This window comes from Lithobates pipiens, unplaced genomic scaffold, assembly GCF_037356315.1.
Source record: "Lithobates pipiens isolate NorthernLeopardFrog02 unplaced genomic scaffold, aLitPip1_a1.2 Scaffold_27, whole genome shotgun sequence".
Classification (NCBI taxonomy): Eukaryota; Metazoa; Chordata; class Amphibia; order Anura; family Ranidae; genus Lithobates; species Lithobates pipiens.
The window spans coordinates 72,050,046-72,074,287 of record NW_027507788.1 but is presented as its reverse complement, the minus strand read 5'-3'; positions in this window follow the sequence as shown (position 1 = coordinate 72,074,287).

The following is a 24,242-nucleotide window of genomic DNA, read 5'->3' as shown; positions in this document are numbered from 1 at the left end:
TGTGTACTGCGCATGCGCAGTACACAGCGGACACTATCCGATGGGGGACCTTATATGATAGGACACTGGAGTCAAATGCTCCGACCTATAGGCTAAATAGAGTTTAGCAGCTCCGTCAAATCTTCTTTATACATTCGACAGACACCATAAGCCTTCAAAGACAGATTCGAGCATAATTCATGTGGATTTTCGGACGAATGCAATTTTTGAACAAAAAACAAAATAAATAAACGAATTTCGGGAGTAACTAAATAAATGTATTTTTCGGATGAAAACGAAATTCCGAAACGAAATATTTCACTTTGCACATGTCTACTATATAATAAACCTAAAGCATATGTTAAATATGGAGGTTATAAATCTTATACCTTAATATTGAAAGGGGCACTAGGCAGGGGTGTCCATTTTCACCCCTGTTATTTGCACTTCTTATAGAACCACTTGCCCAATGAATCAGATCAGATCCCACCATAACGGGCATTGAAGTAGGGGGATTTCAACAATGCCTATTCGCGGATGATATCCTTCTATTTCTTTCATCGCCACAAGTATCAGGCCCTAACCTAATGCCAATACTTGATGACTTTGCTACCTTCTCTGGCCTTTTCATTAATCCCAAGAAATATGTAGCACTAAATGTATCTCTTTCAAATTTAGAATTAAGTTCAGCTAAGGTAGGTCTTCCCCTTACCTGGGCAGATAAATCCATTCCATATCTAGGAATATACCTCACTGCATCACTCTTGGATCTTTTTTCAGCTAATTACCCTTCAATGTTAAAAAATATAACAAATATGTTGAAATCTTGGAGCCACCTTCCTTTATCATTGTTCGGAAGAATCAACACAATAAAAATGACAATCTTACCCAAATTATTGTACCTTTTCAGAGTCTTACCAATTCCAATTCCTGCCTATTACCTGAGAATTATACAGGAAAAGGCAAAAGCATTTATATGGGGTTCTTCTAGACCACGTTGTGTAATCCAATTACAAAACATTTTGTTTCCCTGTGGGACAGATACAAATTCAGAAATCAGTTGCAATCATTACATAATTACATAATCCTCTACTATCTTTTTACAAAAACCCTGCACTTTACCCAGCATGGGTATCTCCTAGATCATTCAGAGTATGGGCTAGAAGTGATATGCTGCAGATGCACAAATTTGTGAATTCCTCGTCCTTTATCCCTTTCCCAACCCTCTGTGATAATTACGGAATACTGCAATCAGAACTATTTAGGTACCTCCAGATCAAAAAATTCTTTATGCCTCTTTTAAGCACAGACACTTCACTAACTAATTTAACTAACTTTGAAAAATATTGTAAAAACGACCCTCATGCTAGGGGCATAATCTTAACCTTATATGTTCAATTGTTAGCTAAACCTGAAACAGTGAAACCAGCTTATTTCAAGAAATGGGAGATGGACTTAGAACAAACACTGGAAACCACAGAATGGAATCAAGTCTGGTTAACAACCAAAACAGCCTCTCCCAATATATTTGAGGTAGAGGCGAATTATAAAGTACTAATAAGATGGTACCTTGTGCCGGCTAGAATAGCGAAATATGTGCATAACTACTCATCAGATTGTTACCGTGGATGCGCTGAGTTAGGAACACATTTCCACATTTGGTGGTCATGTCGCAAAGCTCAAATTTATTGGAATGAGATCTTTACTATAGCATATAAAATGTTAGGAATATCCATTACCCCAGATCCCTCAATGGCACTCATCAATCGAAAGCCAGACTTTCTAACACACACCCAATTTAAATGAATTGTTAATTTATTCACCACAGCAAAACAAACACTTGCAAGAGCCTGGAAATCCCCTTCATTGATTGTAGATGAGGTAGTGAATAGGATGAACAACAGTATGACCTAAGCCAAAATAGCAGCTCTTGAAGCTAACGTGCTTATCAAATTTTAAAAAGTATGGCATCCATGGATAAAAAAATTATTTACCATCAAATTTTAACAAAGAAATTCTATTACTATGGTAACTGACCCGATGGGTAAGTGATTACAGTATATGGATTCCGAGTGATATGGCAGCCCTCGACTTGACTCTGCGGACCTTTCTTCTTCCCTTCCTAGTTTCTTCTCTTCCTATCTTTCCTTTCTTCTCTATTTATTCATATTATGATTTTGAAGCTCTTTCCTACTTCAGAAGCTAATTCCTCTAATAAACCATTCCATTAATATGTGCTATTGTTATAGTAGTAATTATAGTTGAATATATAATTTACATTGTATTGAATATATAACTCTGAGCTTCATTACTACTGTTGTATATTATGTACTTAACCTATTGTCAAATACTCTATTGTATCTTCAATAAAATCTTTTTGACAAGAAAAATTGTAATTACACGCCCCTGTTAAACAGGGGCTGAAAAATTGGGCCACTGGTGCTGGTGCCACGACACTGCAACCCCTTACAAATACTCTAGTTGGAGCACAGAAATATGCCCTGCTGCAAAGTATTGCAGTAAAAATTGTGATTACACGCCCCTGTTAAACAGGGGCTGAAAAAATGGGCCTTAGGCACTGGTGCCACGACACTGCAACCTTAGTTAGTAGTAAGGTTGAATAAAGACACCAGTCCACCCAGTTCAACCTGAGTGTCTACAATTGTCCCTATCCCTGTACATGGCAGGTAGTGTCATGGTTGGGATTTGAACCAGCAACTCTTCTTACTGCTAGGTGAGAGTGCTAACCCACTACACCACTGTGCCGCCCAACCTCTCACAGATGCTCTAGTTGGAGTGCAGGAATGAGCCCTGCTGCAAAGTATTGCATCGGAAATTTTAATTACATGTCCCTGTTAAACAGGGGTTGAAAAATTGGGCCTTAGCCACTGGTGGCAGCGCCCAGAGCCAAAAATGTTCTTCCAAGCTATCAGCAGGATCATTGAAGAGAAAGAGGATAGTCAGTCAGCATAACAGGACTGTCACTCAGCATCAGCATAGGCAATCTTGAAGGGATGCTACATTAAAAAAAAAAAAATATTCAGTTACATCAGCTTCAGGTGCTTGGTAGCTGGTGGTGATACAAGACAGATTCATCTTTATAAAGGTCAGTCGATCAACCGAGTTGGTGGACAGGCACACCCTGTGATCGGTTACAAAGCCTCCAGCAGCACTGAAGGTGTGTTCCGAAAGAACGCTGGATGCAGGACAGGCCAGTAGCTCAATTGCATACTGTGCAAGCTCTGGCCAGTGATCCATCCTCAAGACCCAGTAAGCCAGAGGATCTTCGGTGGGAAAGGTATCCAAGTCTGACCTTGCCCCTAGGTATTTCTGCACATTGTAAATCAGACGCTGGCGATGGTTGCTGGAACCGATCATAAGTTGGGGCTGCAGACAAAAAAAATGTCTGAACGCATCGGTCAGACGGACACCTTCTCCACCGCTCCTTCTGTGACTGACCGAAGCCTCAGCAACACGTTGTCCAGGACCAGGAATTTGCAACCTCCCAGTCTCTGGGAATGCGTTGCACAGACCTTTCTGCAAGGCCTCCCTCTCATCCTCTGCTCCCTCTACGATGGCAAGATAAGGTTTGCAACCTTACCCTTGTACCATGGATCAAGGAGAGTTGCCAGCCAGTAATGATCCCTCTCCTTGATCTGCTGAATACAAGGATCCTTCCGCAGGCTTTGCAGGATCAGGGAGGCTATGCAGCATGGGTTAGCTGAGGCATTCGGTCCGGAGTCCTCTGGGTGACTAAGGACGACATGATCCGCAGCCACCTCCTCCCAGCCACGTACATGTTCACGGGTTTCTTGGGACTGTAAATGATCCCTAAAAGACTGCTTCTGATGCTGAATGCCAGGCTCCACCTCCATGCTGACACAATCCTCCTCCTCCTCCTGCATACCTGCGTAGCCCCTTAAATGCCTACGGAGCACCGTTGGTTCCGAAGACAAAGCACAGGAAAATACCATGGAGGAAGAAGAAGAGGAGGAGGTGGAGGAGAGAGGTGTGTCACAACCAGTAGTAGCATTTTGTAGGCATGGTGGCGGAACAACCTCCAACACTACTGCACCTTGTCCTGCATCCTTCCCAGCTGCCAGAAGAGTCACCTGTCGTGAAAGATAGGTAATGTCCCTGTTCATGCCTACTGGACCATGAGTCAGCGGTAATATGCACCTTACCACTGACCGCCCTGTCCAGCAAGGCATGGACATTGCCATCCACATGCCGGTAGAGAGCCAGAATCGCCTTCCGTGAGAAAAAGTGGCATTTGGGAACCTGCCATTGAGGAACCGCACATTGCACAAACTCATGGAAGGGGGGCGAGTCTACCAACTGAAAAGGTAGCAGTTGAAGTGCTAGCAATTTAGCCAAGCTAGCATTCAACCCTTGGTGTATGTTGATGGCTGGGAGTGAACTTCTTTCGACGGTCCAGCAGCTGGGGCAGGGAAATTTGCCTGGTACAATCAGACGTCAGTGTACTGCTAGCAGAGTGCCCGCAAGTACTTGGCTGTGACCACCTAATTCTACACCTTCATTCCTCTCAGTGCAGGTTTCAGAGAGGACTGAAGGTATAGTGGGGTTGGAGATCCCAGCTGATGAGGAGCAAGGAGAGGTCCGCTTTGTTCTTTGATGTGGGTCTTTAGGTTACACTTGCCAATGAGCTGCATGGCAGGTCAACATATGTCTGGTCAAGCATGTGGTGCCCAAGCGGCTGATGTTTTGGCCACACGAGATATGCTTGAGACATATGTTGCAAATAGCAGCGTCGCGATCTGATGCACTTGTCTCAAAAAAGGCCCACACCAAAGAACTTTTGGAATAATGTGCAGAGGCAGTGCCCTGCACAGGCAGAGCTCTGCGGTGGGATTCAGTCGGTGTGTTGCCCTTAAGCTGGCCCCTGGAGGGCATTCTGCCTTGTTGGAGATGTGCCTCCTCCTTCTCCTCCTCCTCTCTCCTACTCTATCCTATCAGGCAGCTGCGGGGAGTAAGTGACCTCATCACCCCCTCCCTCCTCATCACTGGAGCTAACCTGGCAGTATGCTGCAGCTGGTGGAACATGACTGCCAGATTGCTGTCCTTCTTGGGCATCCTCTCTCTCTGGGCTCACGCTACTGCCTTCCTCTATCTGGGTATAATCAGAGCCTTCAAAATGCTGGGCATCCTCCTGAACATGTATGTACCCAACACTGTGATCAAACAGTTCGGGGGACTCCTCAGGAGGACATGGTGGGTTTAGGGAAGGAGTGACTGATGCCATTGAGATGGGGGAAGAGGCCGCGTTGGCAGCTGCTTTGCTAGTACCCTGAGTCTGGGTGAGAGAGGATGAGGAGGATGAGGAGGGCTTGGTTATCCACTCTACCAAGTTTTTGGCATGTTGCTGCTCAACACATCCAGCTGCCGAAAATAAGGACAAGCGTGTCCCATGGCCACGTGCTGATGACGATGCACCACGTCCATGACCAGCACTGTTGCCTCTAGGGGCAGAGCCTCTTTTATTGGCGTGTGACTATCTGCCTCTCCTTGTTGGCTATCCAGACATACTAATGGCCTGCAGATAGATGAGCACACCAGCAATTGGGGTAGCTTTATGCAGCTGCCTGCATATGGTATAGGATCTGAAGAACACGAGCAATTGGGGTAGCTTCAGGTGTACACTGTGCAGGGAGCATAATACACCGACTGTAACTTCTGCAGCTGCCTGTGGTATAGGACTAGAAAAACACAAGCAATTGGGGTAGCTTTGGGTGTACACTGTGCAGGTGGCACAATACACCAACTTTAACTGCTGCAGCTGCCTGTGGTATAGGACTAGAACAACACCAGCAATTGGGGTAGCTTCAGGTGTACACTGTTCAGGGGGAACAATACACTGACTATAACTGCTGCAGCTGCCTCTGGTATAGGACAAGTACAACACCAGCAATTGGGGTAGCTTCAGGTGTACACTGTGCAGGTGGCACACTACACCAACTGTAACTGCTGCAGCTGCCTGTGGTATAGGATTAGAACAACACCAGCAATTGGGGTAGCTTCAGGTGTTCACTGTGCAAGTGGCACAATACACCGACTGCAACTACTGCAGCTGCCTGTGGTATAGAACTAGAACAACACCAGCAATTGGGGTAGCTTCAGGTGTACACTGCGCAGGTGGCACAATACACCGACTATAACTGCTGCAGCGTCCTGTGGTATAGGACTAGAACAACACGAAATGAGTATTTAAAGACAAAATTATAAGGTCCCCTTATCAGAATCCTCACCCCATGTGATGGCACATTGCAAACAATTAAGGGGGGGAGATGTCGGTAGAGGTAGAGGTAGAGGTAGGTATAGTGTGTATGGGTTGGCAAAGTCAGCAGACAGAGGACTGCTATCAGCTGACATAGCGGTTGGCGGGAGGGGGGTTCCAAATGAGTTTTGGCCACCAAAAAAAAGCCTCTGGCACTTTGCATGAATTTAAGGACACACATAACATTTGTACACATTTTAGGGGGTGTTTAGGGGAAAGCACTACTATGGAGCTGACAAAATACATTGCTAAGTGACTAGGCTATAGGTGTATATGGGCCCAGGAAAGGATGCTGAGGAGGATAGTGAAGGCAAATATGCATGAAGGACAAAAAAGAACTTTAAAAGCTTCCAGCATGCATGAGGACAAAAGGGTCACAGCATATTAATTACACCATATTAAAATCAAGGTAATTATGGAATTATGAAAGAAATACAATACATTAGAAAACACTAAATACATAGAATGCGATGTTAAAGGAGAAAACTTACCTTAATATAATCCTTCTGCAGGACCTGAATAATGGCAGAACAAGTCTCTGGAAAAATGATCCCCAGAGCCTGGAGGGAGATGCCTGTGGAGAACTTGAGGTCCGGAAGGCTTCTCCCAGTCGCCAAATACCGCAATGTGCCAACTAGCCTCTGCTCCAGAGTGATGGCTTGCCTCATGCAGGTATCCTGCCCGCTGATATAAGGGGTCAGCAAAGCCAACAGACGGTGAAAAGCGGGGTCCGTCATCCGGAAATAATTCCTGAAATCATCAGGATTATTCTCCCGGATCTCATGGAGCAAAGGCATGTGCGAGAGCTGGTCACGCTAGAGCAACCAATTCTTGCTCCATGAACTCCTCCTCGACCTGTTCATGGACTGGGCTTGTGTCAAAGCTAAAGACCCAACACCCAAGCCCCTGCACTGCACAAAATCTATGACGAGTATGTTCACGCAACATGGCTTCAAAACGGTCGGCTGGTCAGAACGGACTAACAGAAAGCACTGAAAAACAGTAAGGCCTGAAAGAGCAAACTGAAAATCAGCAACGCGTGGACAAGAATGCACTACATATCAAATACAAAACTACTATAAATAGCATGCACTGACAAACAAATGCGAACTGACTACATGCACTGAAAAGCAGATACAAACCCACAAGCACAAACCGAAGAGCAGTAAGGATCTGAAGCACAAGTCTGAAAAGTGCAAGTCGTCTCTAACCAAACTTCTACTAAAACTCAATAAACACGAGATCAGCAGAAGGTGCCCAAAGGGTGCCACTAGGGATGAGCCGAACACCCCCCAGTTCGATTTGCATTAGAACATGCGAACAGTCAATAAATTTGTTCGAACATCTGAACACCGTTAAGGTCTATGGGACGCAAACTTGAAAAATCTAAAGTGCTAATTTTAAAGGCTTATATGCCAATTATTGTCATAAAAAGTATTTGGGGACCTGGGTCCAGCCCCAGGGGACATGTATCAATGCTAATTTATTTTAAACAGATGTTTTTTCACAAGCAGGGATTTTAATAATGCTTAAAGTGAAATAATAAAAGTGAAATATTCCTTTAAATTTCATACCTAGGGGGTGTGTATAGTAGGCCTGTAAAGTAGTTCCTGTTTCCTGTACTTAGAACTGTCCCTGCACAAAGTGTCATTTCTGAAGGAAAAAATAACTTTAAAAGCACTCGCTGCTATAATGAATTGTCGGCTCCCGGTAATACAGAGAACAGTCATTAAAAGTCATTGATAAAACCATGTGTATGGGGCATTACTATGAGGTTGCACATTTTTGGCACATTTTCTAAAAGTGCACCAAAAGTGATGCAAGCTCCATCTTTGGTTCAGATTATGTGCCAAAAATGGGTGACCTGACAGAAAGTCTATGAGAAACCACGGGTTAACTGCCCATTGCAAGTTACCCGAGTACCTAACAACAACCAATCAGAGTACTCGAGTATGTGTCACCAGCAGTGGCGAAACTACCAGGGTCGCAACAGTCGCACTTGCGACTGGGCCCACGTGTTCTGTCACTGTGGGGGGGGGGCCCCAGACAAGCATGAAAGACTTCCGGTCTGACGCCTGATGTACTGACCGCAAGGATGGTAAGCTCTAACACCGCCGGTAATGACTTCTGGTATTTGCTCCAGTGACTGGCTCCCGGCTTGTGTGAGAAGTTTCATGTCCCCCATGCTACGATTACTCTGTATAGCAGCATCTCTCCCTCGTCCTGCCTCACATACAGACTAAAACCCCCTTCCCCCTCCGCCTCGGCTTGGCTGTCACAGACAGAAGGAGGGGGAGGGGGGGAAAGGATACAGCACTCAACGGGATGGGACATGCTGATTTAAGGTTCGTACTGACTCTGAATGCTCGGTACTTGCAGGGAAGGAGACACAGGGAAGGGGGGGGGGGGCAGGGAAGGGAGCTAGTTGTCAAAGGAGGATGCTTGCTGGGTGCATTGTGAAGTTTGCACTAGATGGGTACAGTGCAATGTGCAGTATGCAATGGATGGGTACTGCTGTGCAACAAGCAGCATGCACTGGATGTGTGCTGTGTGACAGGCAGTGCACTTTGGATCAGGTCAGTGTGCACAAGAGTGGTATATTGCAATATGTAGTGAGCACTGAATGTGTGATGTGCACTCGATGGGTGCCATGTAATGTGCAGTGCACACTGGATTTGTGCAGTGGATATGCCATGTGCACTGAATGTGTGATGTGCACTCGATGGGTGCCATGTAATGTGCAGTGCACACTGGATTTGTGCAGTGGATATGCCATGTGCACTGAATGTGTGATGTGCACTCGATGGGTGCCATGTAATGTGCAGTGCACACTGGATTTGTGCAGTGGATATGCCATGTGCACTGAATGGGTGCACTGCGCACTAGTGGGGCAATGTGCAGTGTGCTTGGATTTGTTCAAGTTGTGAGAGAAGCATACTTGCAGTGATTTGGGGGGATAAGATGATGCTGTATGTGCAAGGGGGCACTTTGGGAGCAGACAGAACTTGTGCTAGAAGGGGGGGTTAAATAAAAAATATGACCCCCCCCCCCAGCACCAGTTCTCTCTGCTCCTAAAATGCCCCCTTGCACATACAGCATTCTCTTATCCCCCCAAATCACTGCAAGTATCCTTTTCTGACAACTTTCTCCCTCCCCCCTTCAAAGAGAGGCTGTCTGCTATTGGGACGATCATGGTTTCTGGGATTCCGGGCACCTCGCTAGAGATTTGGGGAAATCACTCCAGGACTCAAGGCCAGTTCACACCACGAATCACAAAGGAACGCACTGTGCATTTTTAAGTGATACACATGCCTTCCAGGTGCTGTGCGATTTCAGCCCTTTCATTTGAATAGGCTAAAATTGTGTTGGTCTGCACCAAGAGCTATGCATGTGCTACTTTACAAAACGCACTGCAACTGGATTGCATGGTACTGCTGGTCATACAATCTGGTGCAGGCATTTGCAACCGGCATTTGGGGAGTCATTAAGTTGACAACTGCTGCAGATCGCTTTGGCAGTGCATTTTGAATGCAGTGTGGGAAACGCACCCAAAACGCAGGTTTCCCTCAAGGCATTCTGGTGTGAACAGACCCTTAGTCCAGACACACAGGATTTCATTTGTATCTCAGGAAGGTCCCACCAAAACCGGGACAGTTTAGAAGTATGAATTTGTATTAGAAGTAGAGAGGATTTGTGTTTGGGGGGTTTGTACTGGGAAGGGGGATTTGAGTAGTAGGATTTGTGACAGAACTGAGGAGAATACTTATGCTGGCATGGAGGGAAAGAATTTAATGCTGAGGGAGTTTTACCCAGGATGGTGGGAAAGGGTTGTACTGGAAGGGAGGACCTGGGGGACAGGATCTGTGCTAGAAATTGCGAGAGGATTTTTGCAGAGAGGGTGATTGGGTGGGGGTGGATTTGTAGAGACGTCCTACACGTTGCACCCCATCACAAATACAGGCATAATGTGAAAGAGGTTAGAATGTGAAGTGAGGGTGGGGGGTTGCATTGTGGAGGGAAGAGGGGTGGCAGGGCTTCAAAAATCAAAATGCACCTTCGCCTGCGTAGCCAAAGATTCTTGCATTGGCTCAGCTGGTACTGATAACCGCTGCCCAACTTGCCCCCCGCCACTCCCCATTGCTGCTAGCCCAATGCTGCCAGTCTGACCTTCCAACCTCCAGCAGCGCCCTTAGTGTGAGCCACTTGCTGTCAGAGCTCTACTGCACCACTGTGGGTCATGTCCCTGGGGACAGCAATGGATATGCTGGTTCTCCTGTCATGGGTGATCTGCTCAGGGTCCGCTCACTGAGCCCGTCAGTAACCTCCTTTTTAAAAGCTTTTCAAATGCTGGCAGTGCAGGTCTTACATACCAGTAAAATCAATAACATTTTATGGCAGTACCTAAATACAGGTGGTACACGATGGCAGATCTACCAGGGTCACAAAGGTTGCACTTGCGACCCTGGTGTTCTGCCACGGTGGGGGTGGGCCCAAGATGGCAGAAAGGGGCAAATATGGGACCGTAATAAAGGGCCCCAGGATGAGAGGTGGGGGGGGGGGGCCTTCACGATTTCTTGCATCGGGGCCCTGAAGGTTGTAGTTACGCCTCTGGTCACCAGACAATCAAAGTATCAGAGTACCTGTCACCAGCCAATCAGAATACCCTAGTACCTGTCACAACTCCTCAGATTACCTGTCACCAGCCGATGAGAGTACCTGTCTGTAGCCCATCAGAGTAACTGAGTAACAGTAACCAGCCCATCAGAGTACACAAGTACCAGTCTGCTGCCCATCAGAGTACCCAAGTACCAGTCACCAGCCCATCAGAGTACCCGAGTACCTATCTGTAGCCATCAGGTACCTGAGTACCTTTCAGCAGAATGTATTTTGTGCATTTTGTGTATTTTTGTATGCTGTCTGTTAGAAATATCATATAAATTGACAACTTTGTGTAAAGCCAACACAATTAATCAATCTCGTCTTTTCATCGTGTCTGGTAGGCCTAAGCCCAGTTATCAGACTGCTGCATTGTGGTTTGGCTGCAGTGCAGATGTATCTGTGGATTTTGTGTGATTAACCCACGGTTTCCAATAGACTTACTATTAGGTTGCACATTTTCTAAAAGTGCACCAAAAGTTCTCGTTCAGAATACGTGGCAAATAATGGGTGACCTAACAGAAAGTATATGAGAAACCACAGGTTAACTACACAAAACTTGAAAGTTACCCGAGTACCTAAAACCAGCCCATCAAAGTACCCAAATACCAGTGACCAGCCTATCAGAGTACCCCAACATCCGTCACCAGCCCATCAGAGTACCAATGTATCCTATCTGCAGCCCATCAGAGTACCTGAGTACCTGTCACCAGTCCATCAGAGTACCTGAGTACCTGTCACCAGTCCATCAGAGTACCTGAGTACCTCTCACCAGTCCATCAGAGTACCTATCTGCAGCACATCAGAGTACCCGAATACCTGTCTGCAACCCATCATAGTATCTGAATAACTGTCACCAGCCCATCAGAGTACCCTAGCACCTGTCATCAGCCCATCAGAGTACTAGAGTATCCTATCTGCAACCCAGCAGAGTACCCAAGTACAGTAACTTGCCCACAAGAGTACTCGAGTACCTGTCACTAGCAAATCACAGTAACCTAATACCTGTCACCAGCCCATCGGAGTACCATAATACCTATCTGCAGTCCATCAGAGTACCCAAATACCTGTCTGCTGCCCATCAGAGTATCTTTCACCTGCCCAACAGCGTACTCGAGTACCTGTCACCAGCCCATCGGAGTACCCGAGTAATAATCTGCAACCCATCATAGTACCCGAGTACCTGTCTGCAGCCCATCAGAGTATCCGAGTACCATACACCAGCTCATTAGAGTTCCCGAGTACCCGTCACCAGCCCATCAGAGTACCTGAGTACCTGTAACCAGACCATTAGATTACCCGAGTACCCATCGCCAGCCCATCAGAGTATCCGAATACCTGTCACCAATCAATCAGATTATCCGTGTACCTGACACCAGCCCATCAGAGTACCTGAGTACCTGTCGAAACCCCATAGATTACCCGAGTACCTGTCTGTGGCTCATCAGAATACCCAAGTAGCTATCTGCAACCCATCATAGTACCTGAGTACCTGTCTGCAACCCATCAGAGTATCCGAGTAACTGTCACCAGCACATCAAATTACGCGAGTCCCTTTCACCAGCCCATTCGATTACCCAAGTACCCGTCGCCAGCCCATCAGAGTATCCGAATACCTGTCACCAGCCAATCAGATTATCCGAGTACCTGACACCAGCCCATCAGAGTACCTGAGTACCTGTCACAACCCCATAGATTACCCGAGTACCTGTCTGCAGCCCATCATAATCCCAGAGTACCTATCTGCAACCCATCATAGTACCCGAGTTCCTGTCTGCAACCCATCAGAGAACCCTAGTACCTGTCTGCAGCACATCAGAGTACCCGAGTACCATTCACCAGCCCATTAGAGTACCCGAGTACCTGTCACCAGCCCATTAGAGTACCTGAGTACCTGTAACCAGACGATTAGATTAATCAAGTACCCATTGAAAGCCCATCAGAGTATCCGAATACCTGTCACCAGCCAATCAGATTATCAGAGTACCTGACACCAGCCCATCAGAGTACCCGAGTACCTGTCACAACCCCATAGATTACCTGAGTACCTGTCTGCAGAAAATCAGAATCCCGAGTACCCATCTGCAACCCATCATAGTACCCGAGTTCCTGTCTGCAACCCATCAGAGAACCCTAGTACCTGTCACCAGCACATCAGAGTACCCGAGCACCATTCAGCAGCCCATTAGAGTACCCGAGTACCTGTCTCCAGCCCATCAGAGTACCTGAGTACCTGTAACCAGACCATTTGATTAATCGAGTACCCATTGCCAGCCCATCAGAGTCTCCGAATACCTGTCACTAGTCAATCAGATTATCCAAGTACCGGAAACCAGCCCATCAGAGTACCTGAGTACCTCTCACAACCCCATAGATTACCTGAGTACCTGTCCACAGCCCATTAGATTACCCAAGTATCTGTCTGCAGCCCATCAGAGTACCCAAGTACCCGTCACCAGCCCATCAGAGCATGTGAGTACCTGTCAGCAGCCAGAGTATCAGAGTAACTATCAGCAGCAAATCAGGGTGCCTGAGTACCTATCACCAGCCAATCAGAGTACCCTAGTACCTGCCACAACCCCTCAGATTTCCTGAGTACCAGTCACTAGCCCATCAGAGTACACAAGTACCAGTCACCAGCCCATCAGAGTACCCTAGTACCTGTCACCAGCCCATCAGTTTGCCCGAGTACCTGTCACAAGGCAATCAGCATATCCGAGTACCTGTCGGCAGCCCAAAAATTTACCCAAGTACCTGTCACCTGCAGACTATCAGAATACCAGAGTACCTATCTGCAGCCCATTAGAGTACTCAAGTACCTGTCACAAGCCCATCAGAGTACCGAGTACCAGTCCCCTGTACATCTAGGTTCCTGAGAACCTTTCACCAGCCCATTAGAGTACCTGAGTACCTGTCTGCTGCCCATCAGAGTACCGAGTACCTGTCTGCTGGCCATTAGAGTATGTGAATACCTGTCACCAGCCCATCAGAGTACCCAAGTACCTGTCACCAGCCCGTCAGATTACCCGATTACCTGTCACCAGCCCATCAGAGTACCCAAGTACCTGTCACCTGCCCATTAGAGTACCCGAGTACCTATCTGCAGCCCATCAGAGTACCCAAATTCCCTTCTGCTTCCCATCAGAGTACCTGTCACCAGCCTATCAGAGTACCTCTGTACCATTCACCAGCCCATCAGAGTACCCGAGTACTCGTCACAGCCCATCAGAGTACCCCAGTACCTGTCATCAGCCCATCAGAATACTCAAGTACCTGTCACCAGCCCAATAGAGTACCCGAGTACCTGTCTGTTGCCCATCATAGTACCCAAGTATCTGTCATCTGCCCATTAGAGCAACCAAGTACTAGTCACCAGCCCATCAGAGTAACCAAGTACCTGTCACCAGTCCATCAAAGTACCTGAGTAACTACCTGCTGCCCATCAGAGTACCCGAGTACCTGTCTGCTGGCCATTAGAGTAAATGAATACCTGTCACCAGCCCATCAGAGTACCCGAGTACCTGTCATCAGCCCATCAGAGTACCTGTCTGCAGCCCATTAGAGTACCCAAGTACCTGTCTGTAGCTCATCAGAGTACCCAAATTCCTGTCTGCTTCCCATCAAAGTACCTGTCACTCACCCATCAGAGTACTCGAGTACCTGTCACCAGCCTATCAGAGTACCCGAGTACCATTCACCAGCCCATCAGAGTACCCGAGTACCTGTCACCAGCCCATGAGAGTGCCCAAGTACCTGTCACAAGCCCATCAGAGTTCTTGAATAACTGTCACCAGCCCATCAGAGTGCACAAGTACCTGTCACCAGCCCACCAGAGTACCCAAGAACCTGTCACCAGCCCATCAGAGTACTCGAGTACCTGTCATCAGCCCAACAGAGTACCCGAGTACCTGTCTGCTGCCCATCATAGTACCCAAGTATCTGTCATCTGCCCATTAGAGTACCCGAGTACTAGTCACCAGCCCATCAGAGTAACCAAGTACCTGTCACCAGTCCATCAGAGTACCTGAGTACCTATCTGCAGCCCATCAGAGTACCCGAGTACCTGTCACCAGTAGAGATGGACGAACTTCCGACGGGGCGTTTCGCGAACGCGAACTGCAAACGCGGCCGTTAGTTTGCGAACCACAAAGTTTGCGGCAGGCCCCATTGACTTCAATGGCAGGCGAACTTTGAAAACATACAGGTCATATTTCCAGCCACAAAATACTTACTAGCTGTGCACACATAGTCCCACCACATGGCCACTGATATAACACATGTATGAAGTGAATCTGGGATCAACAACTACAAGCATTCTTTTTTATATGTGAAATAATGACAATTCAGGACTCAGGAGCGCATGAAGGCAATGAAGGAGAGGAAAGGTCAGGGTAGGCTATGAAGAGGGTGCAGAAGATGATCACCAGCACCATGATATAGAACACTGACACCAGCACCGTGATAGAGAGCAGTGACACCAGCACTGTGATATAGAACACTGACACCAGCACTGTGATATAGAACACTGACACCAGCACCGTGATATAGAGCACTGACACCAGCACCGTGATAGAGTGCACTGACACCAGCACCGTGAAAGAGTGCACTGACACCAGCACCGTGATATAGACCACTGACACCAGCACCGTGATAGAGTGCACTGACACCAGCACCGTGATATAGAGCACTGACACCAGCACCGTGATATAGAGCACTGACACCAGCACCATAATAGAGTGCACTGACACCAGCACTGTGATATAGAGCACTGACACCACCACCGTGATAGAGTGCACTGACACCAGCACAGTGATATAGAGCATTGACACCAGCACTGTGATATAGAACACTTACACCAGCACCGTGATAGAGTGCACTGACACCAGCACCATGTTGGATTGGTACACGCAACTCTTTCTCTGGGAGTGGGAATTGCTCATCTGCCAGCAAAATCAGAATGCAGCATGTCTCAAAGCAAGTCCTGGAAGTGCTAAAGGACTGCTGCAGAATAGGGCAGCAGTAGTGCACCAGCACCCTATATATTGTACAGCTATACCAGTCCTTACAAGGACCTTTGTGGACGAGTAGCTAGTGATGTGCAGACTGTACCTCAGTCCCTACACTGATAAAGGACTGCTGCAGAATAGAGCAGCAGTCAGCAGTAGTGCACCAGCACCCTTTATATTGTACAGCTATACCAGTCCTTACAAGGACCTTTGTGAACCAAGTAGCTAGTGATGTGCAGACTGTACCTCAGCCCCTACACTGATAAAGGACTGCTGCAGAATAGGGCAGCAGTAGTGCACCAGCACCCTATATATTGTACAGCTATACCAGTCCTTACAAGGACCTTTGTGAACAGAGTAGCTAGTGATGTGCAGACTGTACCTCAGTCTCTACACTGATAAAGGACTGCTGCAGAATAGGTCAGCAGTAGTGCACCAGCACCCTATATATTGTACAGCTATACCAGTCCTTACAAGGACCTTTGTGGACTGAGTAGTTAGTGATGTGCAGACTGTAACTCAGTCCCTACACTGATAAAGGACTGCTGCAGAATAGGGCAGCAGTAGTGCACCAGCACCCTATATATTGTACAGCTATACCAGTTACAAGGACCTTTGTGAACCGAGTAGCTAGTGATGTGCAGACTGTATCTCAGTCCCTACACTGATAAAGGACTGCAGCAGAATAGGTCAGCAGTAGTGCACCAGCACCCTATATATTGTACAGCTATACCAGTCCTTACAAGGACCTTTGTGGACCGAGTTGCTAGTGATGTGCAGACTGTACCTCAGTCCCTACACTGATAAAGGACTGCTGCAGAATAGGGCAGCAGTCAAGTATAATATTCTTTCTATATTTGGAAGAAAGTATATTATACGTGAACCGAGTAGCTAGTGATGTGCAGACTGTATCTCAGTCCCTAAACTGATAAAGGACTGCTGCAGAATAGGTCAGCAGTAGTGCACCAGCACCCTATATATTGTACAGCTATACCAGTCCTTACAAGGATCTTTGTGGACTGAGTAGCTAGTGATGTGCAGACTGTACCTCAGTCCCTACATTGATAAAGGACTGCTGCAGAATAGGGCAGCAGTAGTGCACCAGCACCCTATATATTGTACAGCTATACCAGTCCTTACAAGGACCTTTGTGGACGAGTAGCTAGTGATGTGCAGACTGTACCTCAGTCCCTACACTGATAAAGGACTGCTGCATAATAGGGCACCAGCCAGCAGTAGTGCACCAGCACCCTATATATTGTACTCCTATACCAGTCCTTACAAGGACCTCTATGAACTGAGTAGCTAGTGATGTGCAGACTGTACCTCAGTCCCTACACTGATAAAGGACTGCTGCAGAATAGGGCAGCAGTCAGCAGTAGTGCACCCACACCCTATATATTGTACAGCTATACCAGTCCTTACAAGGACCTTTGTGAACTGAGTAGCTAGTGATGTTCAGACTGTACCTCAGTCCCTACACTGATAAAGGACTGCTGCAGAATAGGGCAGCAGTAGTGCACCAGCACCCTATATATTGTACAGCTATACCAGTCCTTACAAGGACCTTTGTGAACCGAGTAGCTAGTTATGTGAAGACTGTACCTCAGTCCCTACACTGATAAAGGTCTGCTGCAGAATAGGGCAGCAGTAGTGCACCAGCACCCTATATAGTGTACATTTATACCAGTCCTTACAAGGACCTTTGTGGACCGAGTAGCTAGTGATGTGCAGACTGTACCTCAGTCCCTACACTGATAAAGGACTGCTGCAGAATAGGGCAGCAGTCAAGTATAATATTCTTTCTATATTTGGAAGAAAGTATATTATACGTGTTCAGCCCTATATACTGTACTACACCTATACCGTACCAGTACTTAAAAGGACCTTTGTTTACCTAATAGTAACAGCTAGTGATTAAACTGACTGTCCCTGCTGCACTGACAATAGACAGGCTGCTGCAAATCACAAGCACAGCAGTACACTGAACCCTATTTACCGTACACCAATACCAGTCCTTAAAATGACCTTTGTGGACCTAATAGTAACAGCTAGTGATTAAACTGACTGTCCCTGCTGCACACAGCGTCCTGTCCCTCTCTGCACTGACAAAAGACATGCTGCTGCAACAATCACTAGCACAGAAGTGCACTCAACCCTATATCCTGTACTACACCTATACCATACCAGTCCTTAAAAGGACTTTTGTGGACCTAATAGCTAGCGATTTGTGTCACTGCAGTCTCTCCCTGCTCCACATAGCAACCTCTCCCTATAATGACACAAGAAAGAATGTAAAATGGCCGCCAGATCAGGTCTATTTATTAGACATGTGCAGAGTAAAATATTTTGTTTCGGAATTTCGTTTTCGTCCGAAAAATTAATTTATTTAGTTACTCCCAAAATTCGTTTTTATTTATTTCGTTTTTCGTTCAAAAATTGCTTTCGTCCGAAAATTCACATGAATTACGGTCGAATCTGTCTTTGAAGGCTTATGGTGTCTGTCGAATGTATAAAGAAGATTCGACAGAGCTAGTATATAGCATTCTTCGTGTGAACTTTAGAACCCTATTAATGTCTATGGGACTCCAACGTTCAAAATCTAAAGTGCTAATTTTAAAGGCTAATATGCAAGTTACTGTCCTAAAAAGTGTTGGGGGACCTGGGTCCTGCCCCAGGGGACATGTATCAATGCAAATAAAGGTTTAAAAACTGACGTTTTTTCGGGAGCAGTGATTTTAATAATGATTAAAGTGAAACAATAAAAGTGTAATATTCCTTTAAATTTCGTAGCTGGGGGGTGTCTATAGTATGCCTGTGAAGGGGCGCATGTTTCTGGTGCTTAGAACTGTCCCTGCACAAAGTGTCATTTATGCAGGAAAAAAAGTACTTTAAAATCACTCGCAGCTATTATGAATTGTCGGCTCTGTAATACAGAGAACACTCATTGAAAGTCATTGATAAAATAAATAAATAAATTTAAAAAAAGCGTGGGGGTCCCCCAAATTCAATTACCAGGCCCTTCAGGTCTGGTATGGATATTAAGGGGAACCCCGCGTCAAATTAAAAAAAAATTGACGTGGGGTTCCCCCTAAATATCCATACCAGTCCGCTGGAATCTTTTTGTTATTTTTTTTATTTTTAATAAAGGAATTTTTCAAAAGTGTGTTTGTCTTATTTAACTATTTTTTACACTTTCTTTGTGAAATGGTAGGGGTACTTTTGTACCCCCTTACCATTTCAAACAGGGGGGGCCGGGATCTGGGGGTCCCCTTGTTAAAGGGGGCTTCCAGATTCTGATAAGCCCCCCCGCCCGCAGACCCCCACAACCACCGGCCAGGGTTGTGGGGATGAGGCCCTTCTCCACATCAACATGGGGACAAGGTGCTTTGAGGGGTCACAGACCCCCAAAGCATCCTCCCAATGTTGAGGGCATGTGGCCTGGTACGGTTCAGGAGGGAGGGGGGCCGCTCTCTCGTCCCCCCTCTTTTCCTGCGGCCTGCCAGGTTGCGTGCTCGGATAAAGGGTCTGGTATGGATTTTTAGGGGGACCCCCACGTCAATTTTTTTTAAATTTGACCCAGGGTTCCCCTTAATATCCATACCAGACCTGAAGGGCCTGGTAATTGAATTTGGGGGACCCCCACGCTTTTATTTATTTATTTATTTATTTTATCAATGACTTTCAATGAGTGTTCTCTGTATTACGGAGCCGACAATTCATAATAGCTGCGAGTGATTTTAAAGGACTTTTTTTCCTGCATAAATGACACTTTGTGCAGGGACAGTTCTAAGCACCAGAAACATGTGCCCCTTCACAGGCATACTATAGACACCCCCCAGCTATGAAATTTAAAGGAATAGTACACTTTTATTGTTTCACTTTAATCATTATTAAACACTTGCCGCCTGCCCTATAGGCAATTGACGGCTGCAAAGTGGTTTCATAATCCTGACCGGACGTCATATGACGTGATCAGGATTATGCGGGGGCGCGCATCGCGGCGATCGTTGTTGCGGGGTGTCAGTCTGACACCCGGCAACTACGATCTCGGTAAAGAGTCTCCGACGGAGACTCTTTACCACATGATCAGCCGTGTCCAATCACGGCTGATCACAGTGTAAATGGGAAGAGCCGGTGATCGGCTTTCCCTCACTTGCGTCTGTCAGACGCGAGTAGAGGAGAGCTGATCGGCTGCTCCTCTGACAGGGGGGGTCTGTGCTGATCGATTATCAGCACAGCCCCCCCGAGGATGCCCACACTGGACCACCAGGGACGCCACCAGACCACCAGGGAAAAGGTAATCCTCCCTAGACCACCAGGGATGCCAGTCAGCACAATAGGTGCCAATCAGTGCCCATAATGGATGCCAATCAGTGCCCACAATGGGCATCACTGATTGGCATGCATTATTGTTTGGCACTGATTGGCATCCATTACTATAGTATAACACCAATGCCGCCTATGAGTGCCCACCTGTGCCGTCTATGAGTGCCCACCTGTGCCGCCTATCAGTGCCCACCTGTGCCGCCTATCCGTGCCCATCTGTGCCGCCTATCCATGCCCATCTGTGCCGCCTATCCATGCCCATCTGTGCCGCCTATTCATGCCCATCTGTGCCGCCCATCTGTGCTACCCATCCGTGCCGCCCATCCGTGCCAGCTATCAGTGCCAATTTGTGCCACCTATCAGTGTCCGTCCGTGTCGCCCATCCGTGTCGCCCATCCGTGCCGCCTATCAGTGCCACTTAATTGGTGCCACACTGGTGCCCATCAGTGCCGCCTTATCAGTGTAGCCCCATCAGTGCCCATCAGTGAAGGAGAAAATGTACTTATTTACAAAGTTTTGAAACTGAAACAAAAAAAAACATTTTTTTTTTCAAAATTTTCGGTATTTTTTTATTTGTAGCGCAAAAAATAAAAACCGTAGAGGTGATCAAATACCACCAAAAGAAAGTTCTATTTGTGGGAAAAAAATGATAAAAATTTCATTTGGGTACAGTGTAGCATGACCGCGCAATTGTCATTCAAAGTGCGACAGCGCTGAAAGCTCAAAATTGGTCTGGGCGGGAAGGTGTTTAAGTGCCCTGTATTGAAGTGGTTAAAATCACTGCTCCCGAAAAAAAGTCAGTTTTTAAAACTTTTTTTGCATTGATACATGTCCCCTGGGGCAGGACTTAGGTCCCCAAACACTTTTTAGAACAGTAACTTGCAGAATCTTTTCTCTCTGTCAAATCTTTTTTCTCTGTCGAATATTTTCTCTATATAATCTTGGACTAATAGAGGTAAGGTTAGGCACATTCGAGCACAGGTTCTATAGACACAGATTGTTATTGTCAGAGTCACGTCGAATCTCCTATTCTATATCGAACTGTTGTAACAAGGAAAACTAAAATAAAGCATTTATTTATGTCGGATCTTTCGTTTTTTGGATTCTGTGCTTTCGTTATCGTTTGTCAAAACGAAAACGAAAATACCTGACATTCAGACGAAAATGCATTCGGACGAAAACTAATGCACATGTCTACTATTTATAAGTTAGGGGAAATGTCCAATTGTCCATATGCTGAAATGTCTCCATTGGCTGTCCTGTACCCCATGATGGTTGTGCCATCATGGGTCAAAGTTCTTTCACACTGTAAACACAAAAGTCCGCCGGGCAAACAGCGGCAATAGTCCGCCGAACGGGCAAATCGCGAACACGCAAAATTCGCCGCAAACCGACCGCCGGGCGAACACTTCGGCCATCCCTAGTCACCAGCCCATCAGAGTACTCGAGTACCTGTCCCCGGTCGATCAGAGTACCCGAGCACCTATCTGCAGCCCATCAGAATACCAGAGTACCTGTCAGCATCCCATTAGAGTACCCAAGTACCTGTCACAAGCCCATCAGAGCACCGAGTACCAGTCCCCAGTACATCTAGGTTCCTGAGAACCTTTCACCAGCCCATCAGAGTACTCAAGTACCTGTCTGCTGCCCATCAGAGTACCCGTGTACCTGTCACCAGCCCATCAGAGTACCCAAGTACCTGTCACCAGCCCATCAGAGTACCCAAGTACCTGTCACCAGCCCATCAGAGTATCCAAGTACCTGTCACCAGCCCATTAGAGTACCCAAGTACCTATCTGCAGCCCATCAGAGTACCCAAATTCCTGTCTGCTTCCCATCAGAGTACCTGTCACCCGCCCATCAGAGTACTCGAATACCTGTCACCAGCCTATCAGAGTACCCGAGTACCTGTCTGCAGCCCATAAGAGTATCCGAGTACCTGTCACCAGCCCATCAGAATACCTGAGTACCATTCACCAGCCCATCAGAGTACATGTGTACCTGTCACCAGCCCATCAGAGTACCGGAGTATCTGTAACCAGACCATTAGAGTACCCTAGTACATCTCACAACCACTCAGATTAACCAAGTACCTGTCACCAGTCCATCAGAGTACCAAGTACCTATCTACAGCCCATCAGTGTGCCGAGTACCTGTCTGCAGCTCATCAAAGTACCCAAGTACCTATCACCTTCCCATCAGAGTACTCGAGTACCTGTCACCAGTCAATCAGCATATCCGAGTAGCTGACACCAGCCCATCTCAGTACCCAAGTAGCTGTCAACAGCCCATCAAAGTACAGAGTACCAGTCACCAGCACATCAGTACCTTTCATCAGTCCATCAGAGTAACCAACAACCTGTTAGTGTACCCAATGATCTATCTGTAGCCCATCAGAGTACAAGAGTACCTGTCTTCAGCCAGAGTACCCAAGTACCTGTCACCAGGCCATCAGTGTACCCAAGTACAAGTCACCAACCCATCAGAGAACTTGAGTACCTGTAACCAGCCCATTAGAGTACACTAGTGCCTTTCACAACCCTTCAGATTACCCGAGTACCTGTCAAAAGCCAATCAGAGTAACCCATTACCTGTCACCAGCTCATCAGGGTACCAGAGTATCCCATCTGCAGTCCATCAGAGTACCCAAGTACCTGTCCCCTGTCCATCAAAGTACTCGAGTACCTGTCACCAACCCATCAGCATAACCAAGTACCTGTCAGCAGTCCATCAGAGTACCAGAGTACCAGTCCCCAGCCCATCAGAGTACCTGAGTGCCTGACACTAGCCCTTCAGAGTACTCGAGTACCTGTCACCAGCCCATCAGAGTAACCAAGTACCTATCTGCAGCCCATCTGTGTACCTGAGTACCTGTCTGCAGCCCATCAGAGTACCCGTGTACCTTTCATCAGCCCACCAGAATAACCCGAGTACTTGTCTGCTGTCCATTAGAGTACCTGAGTACAAGTCACCAACCCATCAGAGAACTCGAGTACCTGTAACCAGCCCATTAGAGTACACTAGTGCCTGTCACAATCATTCAGATTACCCGAGTACCTGTCAAAAGCCAATCAGAGTAACCCATTACCTGTCACCAGCTCATCAGGGTACCAGAGTATCCCATCTGCAGCCCATCAGAGTACCCAAGTACCTGTCACCTGTCCATCAAAGTACTCGAGTACCTGTCACCAACCCATCAGCATAACCAAGTACCTGTCACCAGTCCATCAGAGTACCAGAGTACCAGTCCCCAGCCCATCAGAGTACCTGAGTGCCTGACACTAGCCCTTCAGAGTACTAGAGTACCTATCACCAGCCCATCAGAGTAACCAAGTACCTATCTGCAGCCCATTAGAATACCCGCTTACCTGTCACCAGCCCATCAGATTACCTGCTTACCTGTCACAACCCAGCAGCATAACCAAGTACCTGTCACCAGTCCATCAGAGTGCCTGAGTACCGGTCACCAGCCCATCAAAGTAACCGAATACCAGTCACCAGCTCATCAGAGTACCTGAATACTTGGCACTAGCCCTTCAGAGTAATCGAGTACCTGTCCCCAGCCCATCAGAGTAACCAAGTACCTATCTGAAGCCCATCTGTGTACCCGAGTACCTGTCTGCATCCCATCAGAGTACCCCTGTATCTTTCACCAGCCTATCAGAATACACGAGTACCTGTCTGCTGCCCATCAGAGTACCTGAGTACCTGTCACTGACCCATCAGAGTACCCCGAGTACCTGTCTGATGCCCATCAGAGTTTCCAAGTACCAGTCCCAAGCCCATCAAAGTACCAGATTACCAGTCACCAGCTCATCAGAGTACCTGAGTACCTGTCACTAGCCCATCAGAGTACCTGAGTACCTGTCTGCAGCCCATCATTGTACCCGAGTATCTGTCACCAGCACATCAGAGCACCCGAGTACCTATCTGCAGCCCATCAGAGTACCAGAGTACCTATCTGCAGCCCATCAGAG